General features: G+C 42.3%; 1 pseudogene; it reads left to right on the forward strand.

Annotated features, from left to right (window-relative positions):
• The first annotated feature begins 8,656 nt into the window (after positions 1–8,656).
• On the forward strand, positions 8,657–9,734 carry LOC102774112 (annotated as a pseudogene).
• Positions 9,735–10,700: the final 966 nt, after the last annotated feature.

Below are 10,700 nucleotides of genomic sequence, written 5' to 3' on the forward strand. Positions count from 1 at the left end.
TGACTGTAGGACCAAGGTCCTCCCTTTCTCGTTGGCTGTTAAGTGGATGTCATTATCAGCTATCAGAAGTGCCTGCCATTCCCTGCAAACTATGGTAGTTTGCTCCTTCAAAGTCAACATGAAAATCTCTGTAAATTCAGGATGCTGAGGAGTGTTTTAGGATTCCGCCTACCACCCTATGTTTATCAGTAGGCACAAAGGCTTCCCAATCATCTACTTGTTTCTTGTGTTTGGGTTGGGTTTGGCAGAAATTTTCTCTCAATTTCTGTTCAATTTGCATCTTACAATCGCCCCCTTCAGCTGCACCTCAGAAGTCTTCCTCCATACTCTTGATCTTCCTCCAGCAGTGGACAGCTATCACTTATAACTCAGATAACTCACCTACTGGTGAGGGGGGTGGAGTCCTCACTTGTTCTGGTCCAGCCTCTCTCAACTAGGGCTATGTCCCTGAGTTTTGTTTGTGGTTCCTTTCCAGTGCTCTTGCCCATTTCCATCTGGTGTAGGAGACATCTAGGACATCTAGTTATCTGGGCCCCAGAAGTATTCCTGCCCCTTCCCTAAAGGTAGAGAGGATTATTTTCTGTTTTGTTTTGTTTTTCCCCAAGCTGGAATGGGTCTTCACCTATGTCCTAGTGGTGATATGATTTGATGCCCTACTTCCCCTGGCTTTTGTGTTTTAGGGGAGATAGACACCAGAGGATGCTATATCTCTTTCCCAGGCATGCCCCAGAAAGGAGTTTTTCCCAGGTCTTTGTCCTCACTTTCTATCATGAGCTCACAGTGAGGTCTTCTGGGAAGAACCTGTGAGTTTGTGCTAATTCCCCTCGTGTGTGCAGTTTCCAGTATCTGTGCCTTCTCACGTTATCTATGTTCCACGTTAAAATTTTTGCTCAATTTGTACTGGCCTGCATGGTATCCAGGGTCTAACGCAGATAAACAAGTGCTAACACCTAAAACATAGGCTGAAAATAAACCCCCAATAATGGCAAATCTTCATCAGGAAGGAAGTTTATAAAATATGAGTGTGTGGGACAGATAGGTGTATTTAAAACTGACTTTTACCAAGTGCTTAGTATAGAAGATATACCAAAAATTTCTCAAGAAATCATGATTATGATTAGGTCATTTATAACATACTCCATCTATTTGGACAACTAATTTAATCTATGCTCTTATAATAGATCTCTTGGTGATCCAAGACTGTGCAGCTGAAATATAAGCCTGGTTATGCCCATGAACGTGATATAGTCTCCCTTTAAGACTTACCATTCTAACCTCAGGGGTCATCTGTCACTTATTCTATAATAAATCTCACCACTCTCTACTAATATCTAAGGATTAAATTTTCTAGAATTTTCTGATAATTCAGTGTAGGTTCAACAATTACTATCATTTGATTGCTTATTATCATAGGCCTTTTTACATGTATCAGATTAAAAATCACCTTACTGTAGACACTTTATAAATCTTTTTCATCTGACATGTGAGAGCAGGTAGGAAACAAGACATGGAAACGTAAAAGTAAATGAATTGAAACTAGTGACTCAGTGCACAGATTTGTGCACATGGAAATGAAATTAGGAGGTGGCTGGTGGGGCGGGATGGGCCAGACATGCCCTTGGCCTGGCCTGTGGGGATCGGGCCAAAACATGCTCTCTGATATCCCCCGAGGGGTCCCGGAGTGTGAGAGGGCACTCTGCAAAGTTGCTGTTGCACAGTGTGTGGACCACAAACCCAAGTGTACAGTAAACCAGATTCAAGGCCAACATGTGTCCCAGCAGCATCATGAGCCATGGCTGAAGGTGGAATCGTGTGGTCCCATGAGGAATCAGTCTCCCTCCTCTCTGGTTTCGAGGGGCATCACCCAAGAACTGCCGCTGCCAAGTCACTGCAGCTTGGCAGCTCCTGTGTTGAGCATCTGCCCCTTGGTGGTCAGTGCGGTCGGATGGCCGGACGCTTAGCATATTAGCCTTTTATATATATAGATAATGTTCAGGTGTTTTGATCACAAACTGAGCTTGTTCTTACAGGGACAAGGCTCTGGTGTAATCTGATGACCTGGCTCATTAAAGAAAGCACGAAGCTGCTGGGAATGGGTACACAGAAAGCAGGAGGTGTGGGTTCATTCTTTTCCCTTGCCCTCCTTTAACTATAAGCCTGCATGCAGTTTCTAGACTCCTGGTAGAGAGAAGCTTGGCATGGAGATTTCATTAGCACACTGTTTTGATGAACTGAGCTCACCAACCATGAACATGTATAGTGTGGTGCCAGTCAGGCTCATTTTGGAATGCCTTCGGTTCTGGAGAACAGAAGAAAAATAATCTACATTATTTGCGAAGCCCCTCTGAGTGAGCATCCAGTTTTGTTAACTGAAATAGAAACAATTTCTTCTAGAATTGCTAGTGTTCCCTCCCCTTGACAGGTACTCAATGAAAGAAACGAAAGAGCCTTTGTGTAATTAAGTATTTGCCTGTGAGAGCCACTCTGAGTCATTCTTCATTTTAAATTGTTTCCATCTACTTTTTTTTTTTTTTTCTGTCTAAGCTGCTGTGGGGTGTTTTGCCCATTTTTTTCTAACATGCTCCTTTATCACTATGTCTTTGCCTTTAATCGTGCCCACAGCCTAAAATCCCCTTGGTCACCTGCAAGCAAGGCACACCCATAGCTTTGTTACTTCTTTTTTCTTCCCATCTTTTTTGGTTTAGAAATGAAGCTCAGTAGCTGATGAGAATATTCAACTGCATTATCTATGCTTAAGCAACTGACGGCTTTTAAAAATGAATCATTTCTTTGGGGTGAATACTGTTAATGAAAGAATTCTCCCCTTTACTAAGGGCACATTAAAATAAGTTTAACATCTCTAGGGCTCAGTCTCTTAAAAATAAGAGTATAAAGACATTCTGAGTAAATGCTAGACCTTCAAATTTATCTTATACTGCAGCCAGCTTTTATGACCTATTTTAAGAATTTGGTAATAGCTCTCCTGTTTAATGAGCAGTTTAATTTAAAGCTTAAAATTATTAAGTATTCCAATGGAGTCATAAATAATGCAGTTTATAATACTCTAATCAAGCACATGAAGATACATTTGTCTTCCATTAACAACATACTTTTAAAGCAGCATAACCTCTTCAGATATATAAGAGCATGCAATTAGCACAATTTGTCACAGGTCTTTTACAACATTAATAAGATGTATTTAATTGTCTATTTTGTGTAATTAACTTTTCTGACACTGGCTGTACCTATTCTTTTAATACAGAGCAAGTATGACCTATTTGCAATTCTAATCCTGACAGAGAATTCACACCAAAAACTCAAGTATACAAAACTCAGAAAAAGAGTAGAAAGCAATTAAGAATTCAACAGAGCAATAGTATAATTTTAGGATATTCATGTTTTTAATGTTAAAGGATAGGAAAAAAGTATAAAATAAGTTCAACTCCAAGCCATAGAGAAATTCATACTAGAAAATAAATGAGAAAACATACAAACATTTCAAGCATACATTAATGTATGCATTCTGATTTATTTCATATTTGCTTCTTCATTCATTTAGCCATTCTCTTATTTATTAATTCATCTGGTTTTTTTAATCCAGTCAAGGGCACATGCCCGGGTTGCAGAAAAAAAACCACCAGAATGTTCCTGGCAATGGACCTCAGTTTTGCAACCTCGATATTTGAGTTCTGGCTAAGAAAGAATTTAATAGTGAAATTATCTGAGCCTTAGAGTAGATAGCTATATTCCATATAAACCAGGATACATTTTAGTGGCATATTTGCTCAATATGAGACAACATATTTACACTAGTTTTTTTAACTGTAAAATTAATATATTTTAAGTATAAAAATGGCAAATAGTTTATATGTTGTTATACAGTATTAAATATTATTCAAAATACTATTTTAATGGATAAAATAATTCATAGATACTATACCTTATTTAATACTGACTGAAAAATCACCAATGTGCCTTTTTTAAAAATTCTGAATGAATCTGTGATTCTAGGGGGAAACTCTACAAGGAATTGTGATAGTCAAGGTTAAAAAGTGATTTCATATTATGCAGGGTGGGCAAAAGTAGATTTACAGTTGTGAGTATGCAAAGCACAGAGTTTATTCTTGTATTATTTTTGTTGATTAACTATTGTATTACTTTCCATACGAACAACTGTAAACCTACTTTTGCCCAGTCTGTATAAACAAATATTGAATCTCATGTTGTACACCTGGAACTAATATAATGTTACATCTCAATTAATTATACTTCAAAATAAAAGAATTGGAAAATAGCCACCTGGCAGAAAAAGAGTAGAAAGCAATTAAGAATTCAACAGAGCAATAGTATAATTTTAGGATATTCATGTTTTTAATGTTAAAGGATAGGAAAAAAGTATAAAATAAGTTCAACTCCAAGCCATAGAGAAATTCATACTAGAAAATAAATGAGAAAACATACAAACATTTCAAGCATACATGAATGTATACATTCTGATTTATTTCATATTTGCTTCTTCATTCATTTAGCCATTCTCTTATTTATTAATTCATCTGGTTTTTTTAATGCCAACTCTCTGGAAGACAGCTTGTTGATAGCTAGAGATTTGAGGATTACCCAGATGAAAACACTGCCCATCGTATTATTTTTCATACAAACAACTGTAAACCTACTGTTGCCCACCCCTGTGTTTTACATGGCAAATAATGGAACATTTTACATTATGCATTACTAAATAGTTTCTTAGGTTACCTCTTAGATATGAAGTCCACGGACCAGAGGCCAAAACTAAAACTTTTTAAAGTGTATTGATTCATATAATACAATCAAATCACTTTTTAGAAAATTCCAGAAATTTAATATCCTATATGTGAATATCAGGCTTATGTAGACTGAATTATTTCATATTAGGCTAAAATGTCTGTATATTAACATTTTTGAATAATTTCTCTTCTATATGTATTTGAGTCATGTATAATATTAAATAGTCTATCATATTAGTAACTCTTTTTCCATTTTCATTGTAATATAATGAAATACCAGTTCAAAGAATGTGCTCTGGAATTAGACCATTTGTGTTAATCCTGTGTTGAGCATCTGTCCCCTGGTGGCCCGTGTGTGTCATAGTAACCAACCGGATGGTAGAAGGAACACTTAGCATATTAGACTTTTATATAGAGAGTTATGTATAACAGGATATTGTAAAAATTAATTTATGAAATTTTTATTAAAACATTTCTTACCGTTACATTGGCTGGGCCACAAAAATATTCATTGTGGGCTGCATGTGGCCCGCAGGCCTCGAGTTTGACATGCTTGAGATACAGGTTTTCTGGCTTACAGCTGGCATCTGAAGTGTGTAGTTACAGAGGGTGGCAGTCCTGTAGGACTGAATCCTTAACCTGTGGAATCTGATTCTAACTCTGGGTATATCGTGTCAGAATTGAATTGACTTCTTGGCTACTCTGCTGGTGTCTGAGAATTATTTGTTGGTCTGAAGGGAAACCCCTCCCCCCAAAATTGGAGTTGGGTTCAGGATTCCTGTTTAGTTAGTATTAGTGAAGTGAAATTTGCTAGAATGGCCCTGGCTCATAGAAACCTTTGGTTTGGGAAGAGAAAGAATGAAAGAGGTAACCTTTGATTCCTGGGTGACCGTGTGGTCACTCATGGTATGGAGTAGCAGCTATGTTGTGCTGGGCTCAATTGCTAAAGGATAAAATTATCAGTGGAAACTAGAGATGCACTGGGTACACAAGGAAAGGAAAACTAATAAGAAAGAGGAATAGGCAAAATATTCAACCCTTTGCTGTTGTCACCTATCATAGCTGCACCGAAAGTAAAAGAAAGTGTTGGGTCTGGCCTTGATGCTCATCCAAACCTTTGCCCATTAACTTCAAAGCCACCTAAACGGAGACAACATTATGCAGGACAACAGAAAGTGCCTCTAAGAACTATGGTCACCAAGAAGGTAGTTAATGTTGAGGGGGAGGGCAAAAGCAAGAAATGACTAAAACCAGGAGATAGAAGCGGGGAGGGGGTAAGAGGATGTTTCATTTTGTAGATTGGTATCACCAGCTTCCTGGGGAACCTTTACTGAAAAGGGTTTTGCCAGTAACTAACCTGAGGGCTAGCTGTGTCCTTGGCTTTGAATGGTGCCGAGTGGAAGAGCATGCTTGGGTTGATGGAATACCCATAGCTCACTATTGAACAATCACTAGCTCACTACTGAACAATCACAGGAGGCTGGACATGATCCAGACACACAGGAGGTTCTTCCTGAGGGGACAGCAAGCCTGGTGCACTGAATGAAAGCCACTGTAAGGTCTGCCACATCCCCGCCCCCTTATAAATGCCAAATGGAAACCCTATTGAAGCAGCGGATATGCTTCATATGCCAGCCACGTGGGACTGGCGTTATGATGACCAGGGCACTCACTGGCTGACTATGCCTGTCAGGTCAGAGTAAATGCTGTGATGAAGGGGGGCCTTGTGCATGGGCACCCCAGGTTATTTATTGCTACAGAACCAACCAGTTCAAGAAGCCTTATCAGATTTGCTATCTCAGCTTCCCCTCCTGGGTTTACACATGCAAATAAGAACATTAGCTTAATTAACTAGAGCAGTGGTTCTCAACCTGTGGGTCGCGACCCCTTTGGCGGTCGAAAGACCCTTTCACAGGGGGTCGCCTAAGACCATCCTGCATATCAGATATTTACATTACGATTCATAACAGTAGCAACATTACAGTTATGAAGTAGCAATGAAAATAATTTTATGGTTGGGTCACAAGAGGAACTGTATTTAAGGGCCAGAAGGTTGAGAGCCACTGGATTAGAGAATGGGAACAAGCTGAGGGGAGAGCCAAGAGATTCACCTCAACAAGGCTGGTTTTTATTTACCTTATTAAGAAGGTAAGGTAAATGAGCAAAAATTGATAGAAACAAAGCAGAAACAGAAGGGGGAGGGGTACAGGACAACTACCAGCATCGTGGGAATCTTTTAGATGGTTATTGGGAAATGGGTACATAAAACAGACATTGGTGGGGTTAAAGCAAATTTTCTATTACAGTACTACCTAAGGTTGCGTGGGACAGAGCCTCCTTCTTGTCCCCCAACATTAGGCTCCAAACAAGTCTTCTTACCCTAGTTTTGAGAAATTTAAAGATTTGGAAAGTAAAAAAGCAGTGAGAAACCTGACCAGCAATCACTTTGGAGCAGCAGAAAGCTAATCAATCAAGTTAAAGTTTGAAAGACAACTCGAGTCCCTTGGCTCAACCCCAAAGCCTTTTCACAAGAGTGGGTAAAATTGTCAAGAGTGGAAAAAAGAAGATTCTAGGACTCCCTGATAGGGGAATCCCATGAACTGGGAACAAAGACTCACCAGCAAGGCCAAGACTCATGTTGAATTAGTGTGAGAGAAAGTAAAATGTACTGGATGGTACTATTAGGAAAGTTGGAATGTTTAAGAAAGCATAATGTAAAAAAAAAAAAAAAAAAAGTCCTATCTCCTTTATTTAGATGTTTATGGCGAGGGAATACCTTCCCCTAACTAGCATTATAAAACGGAAACTATAGAAGAAGTCCTAGTAGAAGCCATTAAGGCACATAAGAATAGAGGGATTGCCATAAAAGTTTGTAGGGGAATTGGTATGTGAAACGGACATTATGTGAACTGACTCTGTCTGTCTTACTAATGTATTATGGGGATGGAAATGTATGTGGATGGGAACCTTTGCCCTGCCCAACAATGTAAAACAGAAGGCATGTAAATCCGCCCTTCAAGCCACATTAATTGGACATGCTAAATGGGGAGCAGTGCGATGGCCTGAGCCCACGCAGTGTGTTATAGAATCTCATAGGGACAGCACTCTCTGCAATGGTCTTTGAGGGGCAGACACTGTGCCTCACAACAAGAGCCTCTGAGTGCCTCCCAGGGAAAGTACTGTGACTTTGGACAAGATCATTTCCATTTGAGGGGCATTGACTACCCTGCCAACCAACACTATTAATGGAAAATTCCACTGTGCCTGAGGGACATAATGCTTGAAACCTGAAATACCTATGATGTCCGAAGTGCTGTCGGATGAACAGTTGAATGGGGAAGGCGGTGCCCAGAAGTATGCCATAATAAAATGGACACGGTTCATGTGAGCCCGTGCTGCCTGGGAAGTGCAAGAAGGAACTACAGGAGAGCCAGGGCACTTCCTCCCCTGGGACTGACTCTGCAGCAGCAGAGGAGATGCCGGATTCTAATGTCCTGGGGGCTGCTCTGGACAGACCACAAAGAGCTGTTTGGTCTGTGGTTGGCATTCCAAGGTGAAGTGACAGCATCCTGTTTGGAAAGCTGCTGTAGTAACACCAGCAGATGGAAAGACTCTGGTTGAAGAAGTGAAAACAGATCAGCTCCATTGGGATGAATTGCACACTGTTTTCTCATCTGTGACACCAGGACTGGACAGCAGGAAGGCCCTGTGTGTGGGTTGCTATGACTCCTGGCATTGGCCAGTAGCCTAGCACATCATCAGACAGAACAATGGAAACCTGCTAAAGGGATGCCCATTGGGGCACAGCCCTAAGGAGTTCTGAGGGTGCCTGAAGCAGGACATGCCAGTGCCCATCAAAAGAGCTCCTTTCCGGTCCTCTCGCCAGACGTCCTCGTGGGAGTGACATCGTCTTTAAACCCTGCGTGGCAATCCCTGACATACTGCCATGATGCCCAGTGAAGACAGGGCGACCTGGAAGTCCAACCACTTCCTTAAGATCATCCAACTTCTGGATGATTATCCAAAATGCTTCATTGTGAAGCAGACAGTGTGGGCTCCAGGCAGATGCAGCAGATCCGCATGTCCCTCCGCGGGAGGCTGGGGTGCCAATGGGCAAGAACACCATGAGGTGCGAGGCCATCCGAGGACACCTGGAAAACAGCCCAGCTCTGGAGAAACTGCTGCCTCAGATCCGGGGGAATGTGGGCTTTGTGTTCACCAAGGAGGACCTCACTGAGATCCGGGACATGCTGCTGGCCAGTAAGGTGCCAGCTGCTGCCCGTGCTGGTGCCATTGCCCGTGTGAAGTCACTGTGCCAGCCCAGAACACTGGTCTGGGGCCAGAGAAGACCTCCTTCTTCCAGGCTCTGGGCATCACCACTAAAATCTCCAGGGGCACCATTGAAATCCTGAGTGACGTCCAGCTGATTAAGACCGGAGACAAGGTGGGAGCCAGCGCAGCCACACTGCTGAACAAGCTCAACATCTCCCCTTCTCCTTTGGGCTGACCATCCAGGAGGTGTTTGACAATGGCAGCATCTACAACCCGGAAGTGCAGGAGATCTTAGAGAAAACTGCATTCCCGCTGCCTGGAGGGTGTCCGCAGTGTTGCCAGCGTACGCCTTCACATTGGTGACCCAACTGTTGCATCAGTACCCCATTATATTATCAATGGGTACAAGCGAGTTCTGGCTTTGTCTGTGGAGACTGATTATACCTTCCCACTTGCTGAAAAGGTCAAGGCCTTCTTGGCTGATCCATCTGCTTTTGTGGGTGCTGCCCCTGTGGCCGCTGCCACCACGGCTGCTCCTGCTGCTGCTGCAGCGCCAGCCAAGGGTGAAGCAAAGGAAGAGTCAGAGGAGTCGGACGAGGGTATGGGATTTGGTCTCTTTGATTAATTACCAAAAAGCAGCCAGCTCAGCCAACTCTATTTGAGAAACAAGGAAATAAAGCTTACTTCTCTTAAAAAAAAGGAAAAAGAAAGAAAGAAAGAAAAAAAAGCTCCTTTCCAGGTTTGGGAGGAGATGGGAATCAACAAGCAAATAGCCCATGTGTTTGGCTGAGATGGCCACTGGGTCCACCCATGAATAGACCTGGGGCCAATGCAGCAATGCAGAGATGGGCTGCGTGTAGGTAGTCTGCTTGTACCCTCTGAGGCACAAATGCCAAGAAAACTGCTGTGTCTGCCACCAAAAAGTACAGAGACTGCAAATGGCTGAGGAAGATTCCCTGGGGAGAGCTCTGAGCTTCCCTGGCAAGTCAGACTGATGTTGGTAGCCCTGAGGCCCTCTAAACTGGTCTTAACAGGAATGGACAGTGGCTCTGGGCTGTGCTTTGTGTACCAGATGGTAGATGAAATGCTCATGTGCTGAACGAACGTGAACACAAGGTATTGTACCAAGCTGGATGGCTGAGCGGCATTTCTTCAGACCAGAACTCACACTTTACAGCCAAGAGTGTCCAACAGGGACAGAAGGAGACGCTTCTCAGTACCACACAGAGAACTGAAAGCGGCCATGTGACACTGTTTGTCTAAAATGGGGGAGACAAAGCCTGAAGGGCTGGCTTACATGCCTTCCGCAGTGTGTGCACACACTCTACATGGACATGAGTGGCTACAGGAGTGTTCCCACCAGGTTAATCTGTTTTTCTGGAGGATCTGGGAAGAGGGGTGGGGAAGGGTGTTGGAAATCTATTTTTTTCATGTCTCCTAATTTTTGTTTTCCTACCTGATGCATTGGTCACAGGATCAGGGCTGAAACTACAAGGGCCCTAAACAGGGCTGATGGCTAAGCAAGAAACTCACTGTGTTATGAACATTTCTGTCGCAGTTCCTAAGGGCTGAAATGGACAGCTTTGCCTTCAAGTCATCTGACACAATTAGGATTCACAGAGAACTCAGCTCTCTTTCCTGGGGGTCAAAAGAGCTCATTCTTGT

The sequence above is a fragment of the Myotis davidii genome, unplaced genomic scaffold (assembly GCF_000327345.1).
Source record: "Myotis davidii unplaced genomic scaffold, ASM32734v1 scaffold436, whole genome shotgun sequence".
Classification (NCBI taxonomy): Eukaryota; Metazoa; Chordata; class Mammalia; order Chiroptera; family Vespertilionidae; genus Myotis; species Myotis davidii.